Here is a 12,555-nt window from a genome sequence, read left to right on the forward strand (position 1 = left end):
GTACCTCTGTGGTGCCGGGGGGACCGAGCAGTGGGTTCTAAATTCTGGAGGGTTCAGAAGCAGACTGAGCAAGAAATGGTGACTCATTGGATAGGAGGTGCACAACTCTGGAGTCTCCCATGGCCACTGCTCTGGGGAGACACCGTCCTCTCTTGTCTAGACTCTGAGGACAGTTTCCCCACATGTGCCCCTCTCACCCTGTCCAGACCACTCACCCCAGTGTGGGCACAGGGAGATCTGAACTCCCTAACTGTGTCCTACCAATGCACTGTCCCCGGAGACTCCCCTCCAGCTCTAGAATGAAAGCTCACCTCTCCTGAGTAGGCACAAAGCCTGGAAAGCTGGGCACCCACACTGCAGGGCTGTGCAGCCTGGTCCTGCAGGCCAGAGCACTCAGCACCTCTTCCCAGCTCTCCCTTCCCACCCTGCACCTCACACACACACACAGAGTGCAGCAGGGCATGGGACCGCTGTCCCCTCCTCTCAGCCTATGTGCCTTGTCACAGGGGTTGGCCAACACAAAAGATTCCTCCCCTTCCAGGCATGGTTTAAAGCAGTGGTTCTCAACCTTTCTAATGCCTCAACCCTTTACTATAGATCCTCATGTTGTGGTGACCCCCAACAATAAAATTATTTTCATTGCTACTTCATAGCTGTAATTTTGCTACTGTTATGGATCGTAATATAAATATCTGATATGCAGGATGCATTTTCATTGTTACAAAGGTGTCGTGACCCACAGGTTGAGAACTGCTGGTTTAGAGACTCTTCTATAGAAGTTTCTCCAGAAGCTCTCGCTGCCCCAGGGACAAAGCCCCAGGCATGCACCAGGGTTTCTATTCCAATACACAGTTTGAAAAGAGGATCACAGATGATCTTTCCAGATAGAATCATTAGCCTCTAGAAGACCTGGGGAAGGTTTGTTTATTTTGCCAAGGAGGAGAGGAAGCTATATGGGGATAAGAAAAAATTAGCAGGAGGTCCCTGTCCTTAAAATAATTAAGATGAAGATAGAACAAACATATATGAAAGGACATTGAAACATCTTCAAGGAGCAAAATAATAGAGGACAGACCTGCGCAGAATTAACCAGATATTTACTAAGCATTCACAATGTACTCAGCGTTGTCCTAGAGCTGTAAAAGACACCGTAAGTGAACCTGAAGTCACCTGTTCTTGTCTTCAGGTGTCAACGAGATTCCTGGGGAAGTATCAAATCCACATGCATGAAGGCATTTAGGAATAAATCCATCACTAGGTGGGAAGGACCAGTTGGTAAATGTCCTGGGTGGCTGGAAGAGGGTTTCCTAAACTTTAGTGTGCGCACAAAATAACCAGGGGTTTTGTTGAGATGCAAACTGTGATCCAGTCATTCTGGGGTGAAGTTCAAGAGTCTGCCTGCCTTGGTTTCCTGAGGAGGCCGAAGCTGCTGGTCTGGGACCCTACTGTGAGTAGCAAGGACCTCAGGGATTGGTGAGAACAGTGGGAGTCAGAGAATTCTGGGAAGTTTCCAAAAACAAGGAGGACCATGGCTGGGACCCTGATGTCAGGGAGGACGGGACTAGGTAGGAGGAGATGTTAAGCTCAGAGTGGAAAGAACCACAGGGTCAGGAGATAGCTACACGGGGACTGAGGATTCTCCTTAGCAATCGGCCAAAACGAAACAGGACTAAGGTCTATGGAGTCTTAAATTCATTCCATGCTGAGTCGTTGTGGTTTTTAGGAGGAATGTGGGCTGGAGGTGGTTCTTGAGTCAAATTTTGATTACATGTTCAGTAAAAGTAGAAAAGCAAATATACAGTACATCCATCATCTACAACCGCACCACTCTGAACATGCTGAATCTTGTCTGTTCTCAGAAGCGAAGCAGGCCGGGCCTGGTGAGTACCCTGGATGGGAGAACAAACATCCATGCGGGGGACAAAGGAAAACAGGGAACAGTTTTTCTCACCTCTTACCGGAGAGGTTCAGTCCAGCTCTCTGATGCCACGTCCCTCCCTTACCCTTTGCCCCCTTGCCTCAGGCCCAGGCCTTGGTACTGGAAGCCTGATGGTCCTTGTACGGCTCTATAGAGTCTTTCTCTTCACGGATGTATAAACAATTCAATAGCACATGATAAAAAGTGAAAGGAGGGGAGACCCACATTAATTTCCTCCAGGCAAATGATAAACTGGCAGGTTTGGCTCCATGGAAGGAGATAAAAGCTCCAAACACGGCTGAATGACTCTTGGGATTCGAGCCTGGTACAGATGCAAATTAAAATAAAAACTATATAAACAGCAGCACAATCGCACCATTCAGGATGCCTTCATTAGCAGCCAGCTCTCCAGAGCCACTGCCTGCAAAGACAACTCCCCTTTCTTCTCTCTCCTAACTAATTCCCAAGCTGGTCAACAAAAGGATGCTAGGGACAAAAGAAGTTCTAATTGATGAGGCTCTGGGGGGAGGGTCACAGGGGAGACTCATTTTATGTGTGCAAACCAAAAAGCAAATGTGATGTGTCAGACCAGCGGGACAGGCCTCCTACCAAGGTGCCAAGTTCCTCCCCGCTCACCACGGCCAGGCTAACAACACAACGGTCACATCCACCACCCTAGGCCTCCCAGTAGAGCCAGCTTTCCCAAAATGCTGCGTGTATAGGACTCCATCTGACGGCCAGGCCTATGATGCGGTGACACACTGCCAGGAAGTACAGTGACAAGGACCAGGCTCTGCTCTTTATCGCAGAGGACAAAGTTCATTCATTGCCTAACCACGAAGCCTCATCACAGTGGGCAGTCACTGGATTAAGAAGACCTGTTTCTCCAAAATCCACCCCTTGTTGAATGTTCAGGCTCCAAGGAGAAAACATCTGCTTACAAACCACAGGCTTCCTTCATTTTCTGTCCAGTTGGTTGGCATCCTAGTCGCCCACACCTGTCTCTTCAGGAAACTCTGCAGATAACAGAGTTCTTCAACTGTATGTTTCACCCCCACCCCCTGTTCTCTAGCCATGAAAATTTCTCTACTGTTCCAGGCTCCTTTGTCCTCATCCCCCTGGCCAGGAATTTTCAGTCTACTCTTTTTCCCTGTTCATCTACAGCCCCTTAGCCTCTTGAACCTTGCTCACTTTAAAATGAGCTACTAGGAGACTCAGTGAAATGAGGAACATGAAAGCAACTCTAAATGGCATTAGTATATTAACAGAAGTGTCTTAATTGCAGATATAGCACTGGACCATTTAGTGACTGCCAAAAAAGGTCTCCCTCCTTATTGGTAAATGAAACAATTTTTTCCCAAACATAGAACAAATTAAGATTCTTACATATCAACACCAACATAAACTTCTTTTTTTTTTTTTTTTTTCAGTTTTTGGCCAGGGCTGGGTTTGAACCCACCACCTCCGGTATATGGGGGCTGGTGCCCTACTCTTTAGAGCCACAGGTGCCGCCCCACATTTTTTTTAAGAGACAAGAGTCTCACTTTGTTGCCCTCAGTAGAGTGCTATGGCATCACAGCTCACAGCAACCTCCAGCTCTTGAGCTTAGGCGATTCTCTTGCCTCAGCCTCCTGAGTAGCTGAGACTACAGGCACCTGCCAGAACGCCCAGCTATTTCTTTTTTGTTTTTGTTGTTGCAGTTTGGCCGGGGCTGGGCTCGAACACTCAGTATATGGGACCAGTGCCCCACTCACTGAGCCACAGGCGCTGCCCAAACTTCTAACACTTTAAAGCAGGGGTCCTCAAACTTTTTAAACAGGGGGCCAGTTCACTGTCCCTCAGACCATTGGAGGGCCAGACTACAGTTAAAAAAAAAAAAAACTATGAATTTATGCACACTACACATATCTTATTTTGAAGTAAAAAAACAAAACAGGAACAAATACAATCACACCACCTCATGTGGCCTGCAGGCCGCAGTTTGAGGACCCCTGCAAGTTTAAAGTTATAGAAACCAGGCCCAGCACAGTGGCTCACAGCAGTAATCCTAGAACTCTGGGAGGACGAAGCTGGTTGAGTTCTGGAGTTCAGGACCACTCTGAGCAAGAACAAGACCCTATCTCTACTATAAATAGAAAAACTAGCCAGGTGTTGTGGCAGGCACCTGTAGTCCCAGCTACACCAGAAGCTGAGGCAGGAGGATTACTTGAGCCAAAAAGAGTTTGAGATTGCTGTGAGGTCTGATGACACCATGGTACTCTACACAGGGCAACAGAGTGAGACTTTATCTCAAAAAAAAAAAAAAAAAAAAATTATGGAAACCAAACAGCCAAAGTGAGCTGTGGCCTTGTGCCCAGATGTCACCCTCTGTTTCCTTTCTGCTTTGACACCAGGTGAAACGGTGGTGCCCGGGAGAGGGAAAGACCAAGAGAACAGTGAGGGTGGGAGGGTCTCTTTCCTCTACTGTTGAACATTGCAGTGCTTTGCCTTGTTAGAAAGGATTCTATCATTCAGAAAAAGGACTGGGTTTGTAACCTGACAACTGCTGTTGTGGACAAGGACCCTGCTCTTTCCCTGTTCTGTGCTAAGCAGCAGAGGAGGGGTGGGGAGAGGGGAGCATAGGAAAGTCCCGTGACCCTACTCGAGTGACTGCAATTTCCACTCCTCCCCACTCAGCTATGTGCTCCCTAAGCTGTGTGGTTGTTCTCTTGTTTCCCCAGCTGATAAAGATAACAGAGGAGTTATCTGCCATAAACAACCACCAGTTTCAGGGGAGGAGAACCCCAGGGCTGGTGGTTAACAACACAGACCAGCACTATTTTCCTGGACACTGCCAAGCCCTGACTGCACCAGCTTAGACTAATGCTGTTGAAAAGATAGCATGGGTCGTTGGCATGCTCAGGTCTGAAAGTCTTTTCCAACTTACATCACCATTGTATTAGCTTCCTAGGGCTGCCATAACAAATTACTGAGTGGCTAAAAACAACAGAAACATTCTCTCACACTCGGTAAAGGCCAAAAGTTCAAAGTCAAGGTTGTCAGGGTTGGTTCCTTCTGTAGGCTCTGAGGTATTGGGGGGCATATGGCAGCCACACACAAACCCTCCCCTCCTAAGCAAAAGACAAAAAGGATCTGGCTAGCCTATCCCCACCTAGAACTTTCCAAAAAAGCTGTGGAATGTGCCCATTCCTGCGGCCCATATAAAAGGAGTCTCTAACTGCCACAGGGTGCAGATGTTAGCTCTGCACTGCCCAGGCAGGTCACCCTCCCCTTTCAATAAACGTGAGCTGAACATCTCCACTACAGCCTGGGCCTCATCTGGCCACATCTCATCCTCTCGTTGCTAACACCTTTCACAGGACAGAAGCTGTTCCACGCCTCTCTCTTGGCTTCTGGTGTATGCTGGCAATCCTTGGTGCCCCTTGGCGCCCTTTGGCTTATGGCTCACTGCAATTCCTGCCTCTGTCCCTACATATGTCCTTTTCCTCTGTGTCTGTGTGTCCTGTCCTCATCAGGGCATGTGCTGTACCTAGGGTCCATCCTAAATCCAGGACAATCTCACCTCAGGATCCTTACATCTGCAAAGATCTTTTATTCCAAATACAGTTACCTTTGTAGGTTCTGGAAGTCCAGACCTAGCCATATTTTTTCTGGGAGCCACTATTCAATCCACTACACCATCTGAACAGAGGGGAAGGGAGAACAGGAAACCACACTGGACTTCTATCCAAACTTATAAGAATTCACGGGACAAGGTAGGGACTTGAGTTATTTGGCCAAGTTACAGTGGCAAGGGCAATAGAGGTGCTGAGTGTGCCTTCGACAGGGCTGCAGAAGTTGAAGAAGGGGCATACGTTTGAGATCTGCTCTCCCCTGAGACCCACAGAGGGTACCAGGTGGCTGGAATAACAAAAGTTACCAGTGTGAGCTGTGTCCTCTGTCTCCCCTCTCACCACCCCTTCCTCTCATCTCACCCTGCTATCTGTGGATAGCCCCGAGCAGACGAAATGGCCTTACTGCCCAGGAGTTTGTCTGCAGCTTTGTGGCAGGCAGCCACCCTGCCCACTCTGAGACTGCTCGAGGGATTACATTTCCACAACCAGTGCGTTAATATCTGATTCAGTACTTGACTTCCTTTTGATGTTTACAAAAAGAAAGCAGAAGGAAAAGGAAAAGTCCTTATTTAGTTATCAAAACCCACTCAAAGGACCAAAAAAAGGAACACCAGGTATAAAAATTCTAAAAGTCATTCTCTCCATTGGCTGAGTACAGTGGCTCACACTGGTAATCCTAGCACTTGGGGAAGTTGAGGTGGAAGGATTGGTTGAGGCCAGGAATTTGAGACCAGCTTGAGCAAGAGTGAGACCCTCTTTCTTTTCTTTTTTCTTTTTGTTTTGTTTTGTTGTTGCAGTTTGGCTGGGGCTGGGTTTGAACCAGCCACTTTGAACCAGCCACCCTCAGCATATGGGGCCGGCGCCCTACTCACTGAGCCACAGGCGCTACCCCTTTTCTTTTCTTTTTTTAATTTTTTTTTTTTAAGAGAGTTTCACTTTGTCGCCCTCGGTAGAGTACTATGGCGTCACAGCTCACAGCAACCTCCAGCTCTTGGGCTTAGGTGATTCTCTTGCCTCAGCCTCCCAAGTAGCTGGGACTACAGGCGCCCACCACAATGCCCAGCTACTTTTCTGTTGCAGTTTGGCTGGGGCTGGGTTTGAACCCACCACCCTCGGTATATGGGACTGGTGCCCTACTCACTGAGCCACTGGCGCCACCCCTGAGACCCTGTTTCTACAAAAAAAAAAAAAAAAAAATGAGAGAGAGAGAGAAAGAAAGAAAGAAAAGTTTGCCGGCTGTGGTGGCCCATGCCTGTATTCCCACTTACTCAGGTGGCTGAAGCCAGAGGATCACCTTGCAGGTGACAGTGATCTATGATGAGGCCACTGTACTCTAGCCTGGCAAACAGAGCAAAGTGAGACTATGTCTCAAAAACAAAACACAACAAACAAAAACAGTATTCTCTCCAAGAAAGAGGAAAAAAAAGGATTGAATGAATGACTACTGCAAAGTCATTGAAGTTCCTAATGTCATCTCTCTCCCAAGAAATCACCACTAATTGTATAAATAAATAGAGCAGCCCTGTCAGTGATAGTTACCACTGAGGCCAAAGATGGTAGTTCAGGGCAAGGCCAACCCTGTAATCTTATATATGTGTTGTTTTTCAGGCCTAGAGTCCACTAACACTTGAAAATCAAACTTTTCCTCACAGTGCTAGAAAGAGGAAGTCTGGCAAGTGTGATCTCAGAAAGTGCGGATTGAACTTTCACCTTCATTCGTTTAGCAGGTATTTGTTAAACGTGTACCCTGTGTTGGTCCCTCTGCTGGGGATAAAGCTGAGTACGCAACTCGTACATGGCCTTGCCTTCCTGGAGCTTCTTTTTTGGTGGAAGAAGAAAGTGAAACGTTAAGCTGATTATCACACAAATAATTACCATTGATCTAAATGCCACAAAGCACAGTAGGAGCGACCTGGTGGCTCTCCATAACAGGGCACACTGCACACCTAGCAGAGGATCTGAGCAGGAACACACAGGACACAGGTACTTTGCTCCCAGCCATGACCAAGTCTCCAGTGGTCTCTCCTAAAGGGTCTGCACACTCTCTCTCCCTTTCTCTCTCAAAGATGGCAAATAGAGGTCCCTGCTCCTCCAGGAGCCACAAGTTTTAGAAGCAAATCTGTAGATAGGTTTCATGGCTGTGTGCCCAGATGAGCCCTGAGGGACTCCTGGAGTCTGTTGGGTGGGAGAAAGATGCTCTGGGAAAGAGGAATGCAGCAGAAACAGGTTCCTGGGGCAGAGAGTAGAAAATAAAACTTCAACCACCCCATAGCTAATAAGATGGCTATTAGGAAAACAATAGAAGATAAGAGTTGGCAAGGATGTGGAGGAATTGAAACTTAGTAGGATTGTAAATGGTGTAGCCACTGTAAAAATGTGTGGAGAGGTACCTACAAAAATTAAAGATACGACTACCATGTGATCCAGCAATCCTACTTCTGAATATTTATCCAAAAAAACTGAAATAAAGACAGGGAAAAGATAGCCACATTCTTACATTTGTTGCAGCATTATTCACTATAGCCAAGAAATGAAAACAGCCTAACTGGCCATCAACAGATGAATCCATAAATGTGGAATGTGTATACCAGGGAGTATTATTCAGCCTTTAAAAAGAAGGCAATCCTTCCCTAAGCGGCAACATGGATGAACTTTGAGGACAGACTGCTAAGTGAAACAGACCAGACACAGAAAGACGACGACCGCATGGTCCCACTTACATGAAGTCTCTAAAATAGTCAAACTCGTGTGAGTAGAGAGGACGATGGCGGCTGCTAGGGGCTGCAAGGGGCAGGGGGGATGGAGTTGCTACTCAATGGGAATAAAGTTCCCAATATAAGATGAGTAAGGGTTAGAGATCTGTCACGCAATATTGGGACCATAGTTAACAATCCTGTATTACATGCCTAAAAATTTGTTTAAAAAGTAGATTTTAGGTGAAATGTTCTTACACAATTTAAAACAAAATAGAAAGAAAATAAGCCTCTAGACCCAGGGTTGACAAACTCAGGCCTGCAGATTTTGACCAGCCTGCTGCCTGTTTTGTAAATAAAGCTCTTTTGGACTATAGCCTCACTCACTGGTTTACAGGTTGTGTGCGGCTGCTGTTGCCCTACAACGGCAGAACTGAGGAGTTTGGACCCGTGATGCCTGACCCACAAAGCTGTGACTCCTGTCGACCCTGCTGGAGGTCGGCCGCTGTTGGTCGCCTTGGTCATTCTCCGCATTTCTTGGTGTTCTCCTGCTGGTAAGCTTGAAATGGTTCCCAACCGCCCATCCGTCTACCACTCAGCCCACAAGCTGGACTTAACCTTAGGTCCTGCAATTCTAATTCACGTGCTCCAGGGTTGCTGTGTTCAAGAAAGTTGTCACTAGACACATGCGGCTATTTAAATTTAAAGTAATCACATCTGTCCCTTCACAAATAGAACTTTGTCAACCCTGCTTTAGAATCCTTAGTTCTTTCCTCCCCACACCCAACTGTCTCAAACACTGTCACCTGGCCTGCTTTGGAGGGAGGAGGGCAAGCACCCTAACAGAAAATCCATTGCAGAGGACGTTGGAGTTCACTCTTAAATGCGTATGGTAAGCCAGCCTTGAAACTATCATGGCATTTAGTCCTCACATCCACTTTGTGAGGTAGGAATGAGCACATTCATTTCACAGATGAGAAAATGAGGACTCAGAGATGTGAAGTAAATTGCCAAAGCTCAAATTCATGTTCAAATTCATCACTTAGATTTGTCTTCTGTGCACTTTATTACTGCATCCAACTCCATACACTGTCTGTTGCTTCAATATTTGTATGGAATTTTCCTTGGCGAATGAGAAGCATAGAAAAAAAGACCAAAAACAAAAAAAAAGGAAAGAAAAAAATATTTGTATGGAATTAATGGGAAGAACTCCACCACTTTGTTTTTTTTTTTGTTTTGTTTTTTTTTTGGTTTTTGGCTGAGGCTGGGTTTGAACCCACCACCTCTGGCATATGGGACCGGCGCCCTACTCCTTGAGCCACAGGCGCCGCCCAACTCCACCACTTTGAATGAAGAGCTGAGTAGTGGGAACCATACCGGGTGAATTCACTCCACACATCAGATGGTATCAGGCTGCCCTTGTAGCCCAACGTCACTGTTTTGGTTCCTTGGAGCCTTTGAATCTTGGAGGTGTAGTTACCGTTGGGTTTCTTTTTGAATCATCGTAGTTTCTTGCTATGTAGTTCCTACGGGGTGTGGGGCAAGGAAGGGAGACTATTCAGAGAAAAGTTTTCCTTATTACAAGACCATCAAAGACCAAGTTACTACTTACTGGTCTGTTATGACTCCAAGAATCACCTTGTGAACATTCTTCTCATCCACAGGAGGAAACCAGGATTGTGAGGCAGTTCTGGGAACCACATCAACGAAGGACAGTTACAAGATGAGGCTATGTTTACTTTAGAGAAGAGAGGACCTGATAGAAACGTGCTAACTGTGCGTTATTGCCTCAGGAAGCCCAGCTATCCCAAGAAGAAAGTGACCTTCAGTGTGTCTGTCAGAATTGAGAATGAAGACCCACACAGGTGTCCAGGCTTCTAATAGTTTGATTTATGATTTTTCACTCATGATTCTTTTTTACTCTACTCTGGTACAAAAGCGACGTGTACTCAGTAGAAACCATACTTCAAGTACCCATACAACCATTCTATTTTTCACTTTTTTTGGGTGGGGGACAAAGTCTCACTCTGTTGCCCTGCAAAGTGCTGTGGCATCATAGCTCACAGCAACCTCAAATTCTTGGGCTTGAGCAATACTCTTGCCTCAGCCTGCCAAATAGCTGGGACTACAGGCACCTGGCCACAATGCCCAACTAGTTTTTCTATTTTTACTAGAAATAGAAGACAGGGTCTTGCACTTGCTCAGGCTGGTTTCAAACTCATGAACTGGAGCAATCCACCCTCCTGGGCCTCCCAGAGCGCTAGGATTACAAATGTGAACCACTGTTTTTCACTTTCAATAATTACAGGAGGTACTCAACACTTTATTATAAAAAAGGCTTCATGTTAAATGAATTTGCCCAAATGTAAGCTAATGTAAGTTTTTTGAGAACATTTAAGGTAGGCTAAAGCTAAACTATGGTGTTCAGTAGGTTGGAAATCTTAAATGCATTTTGACCATAATATTTTCAACTTATGACAGATTTATCAGGACACAGCTCCATTATAAGTCAAGGAGCATCTGTAATTGGAAGTGACATGGAAGCCAATTTTGGCTCAGAAGTTGAAAGACTATTCCAATATCTAACAATGGGATAAGCTGTGGAGATAAGCCCAGGCAAGTGAAATAGTTAATGTTTCTGACTTTGGAGTAGGCCACAGGAAATGGGTGATCAAAATAATATTAGCTAATAACTACACAAAGCTCTGTCATTGACAAGGGGACCTATGATCCAATGATATTCACAACAGCTTGGCAAAGGAAGTGAGAAATGTTAGTCATTTTCATCCATTTGGTTAGTAAGAGGCAGCCTGGTTCCCCACGATTGCAAAGCTACTAATTTGTGACACTGAGTCAGACCCATGCATCTGACTACAAGATGCTGCAAACCTGATGAGTGATTGGAAGACAGTAGGGGTCATGTCGGTAGACACCATTTCGGTCCTCGCATTACGGAGACCAGCTGAAAGTTTAGAATGTTTACTTCAAATTTGTTTCTGCTCTTTGTAATGAAGGTGGTCGTTTTGGCAAGTGGGACCTGGCAGAAGTGAATACATTGCTCAGCACATCATGCATTCAAATTATGCACTTCTTATGAGCCTCCCAGAGTTTCCCAGTGCTTAAAATATTAGCAAGTGTTTTATATTGCGAGGATGCATTCAGCTGGAGCAGCTAGAGGAAGTAAGAGATAATTATCACGCCCCGTGCCATTTAAATATAGGTTGTGCTTACTGTTCATTGCTCACATCAGTGGTACTGGATTTTGTATCCTGTTTTCCCATCAGGTCTGGACTGAGTCATCCCCTCTTCTGTCACAACACTTGCCTTTGGAGACTCCCCAAGGGAAACAGTGAGCAAATGATAGGTAACCTGTGTGCTGATTAGAGGCTGCCTGCACGCTGCTGTCACCTGAAGAAACCCTTTAGTGTTGGGGTGGGGGGGTCTATTAGGGTGATGAATGGGCCTGTGAACTTCAAAACATCCCTCATCAAAACATGCCTGCTAGCATTTAAGGCAGTCAGAGCCTTGAGGCAAAGAATTGGACAGACAGGCCAGGCGCAGTGGCTCATGCCTGTAATCCTAGCACTAATGGGAGGCCGAGGCAGGTGAATTCCTTGAGCTTAGGAGTTTGAGACCAGCCAGAGCAAGAGTGTGACCCCATCTCTACTAAAAGTAGAAAAACTAGCCAGGTGTAGTGGTGCATAACTGTAGTCCCAGCTGCTCAGAGGCTGAGGCAAGAGGATCGCTTGAGTCCAACAGTTTGAGGTTGCTGTGAGCAATGACCACATGGCACTCTACCCTGCGGCAACAAAATGAGACTGTCTCAAAAACAAGATTTTTTTTAATTAAAAAAAAAGAAGAATTGGACAAACAGATATAGGGTGAGGAAGGAAAGATAATATCAGGCAGAGGAGCTGTTTGAGGAAAGGCAGAGAGGCATGAAAATGAAGGCCTCTTCTGCTTGAGCAGAGCACAGAACGTGTCTGGGGTGCTCCACAGGGCTGCGTGCAGAACACAAAACATTCCTCTGCCAGCTGATGCTGTCAGTGGTGACTGAAATGATAAAGGTCGGCTTGGCACCTGTAGCTCAAGCGGCTAAGGTGCCAGCCACATACACCAGAGCTGGTGGATTTGAATCCAGCCTGGGCCTGCCAAAAAACAATGACAACTACAACCAAAAAATAGCCCGGCGTTGAGGTGGGCGCCTATAGTCCCAGCTACTTGGGAGGCTGAGGCAAGAGAATTGCTTAAGCACAAGAGTTGGAGGTTGCTGTGAGCTGTGATGCCACGGCACTCTACCCAGGACATCAGCTTGAGGCTCTGTCTCAAA

This window comes from Nycticebus coucang, chromosome 4, assembly GCF_027406575.1.
Source record: "Nycticebus coucang isolate mNycCou1 chromosome 4, mNycCou1.pri, whole genome shotgun sequence".
Lineage (NCBI taxonomy): Eukaryota > Metazoa > Chordata > Mammalia > Primates > Lorisidae > Nycticebus > Nycticebus coucang.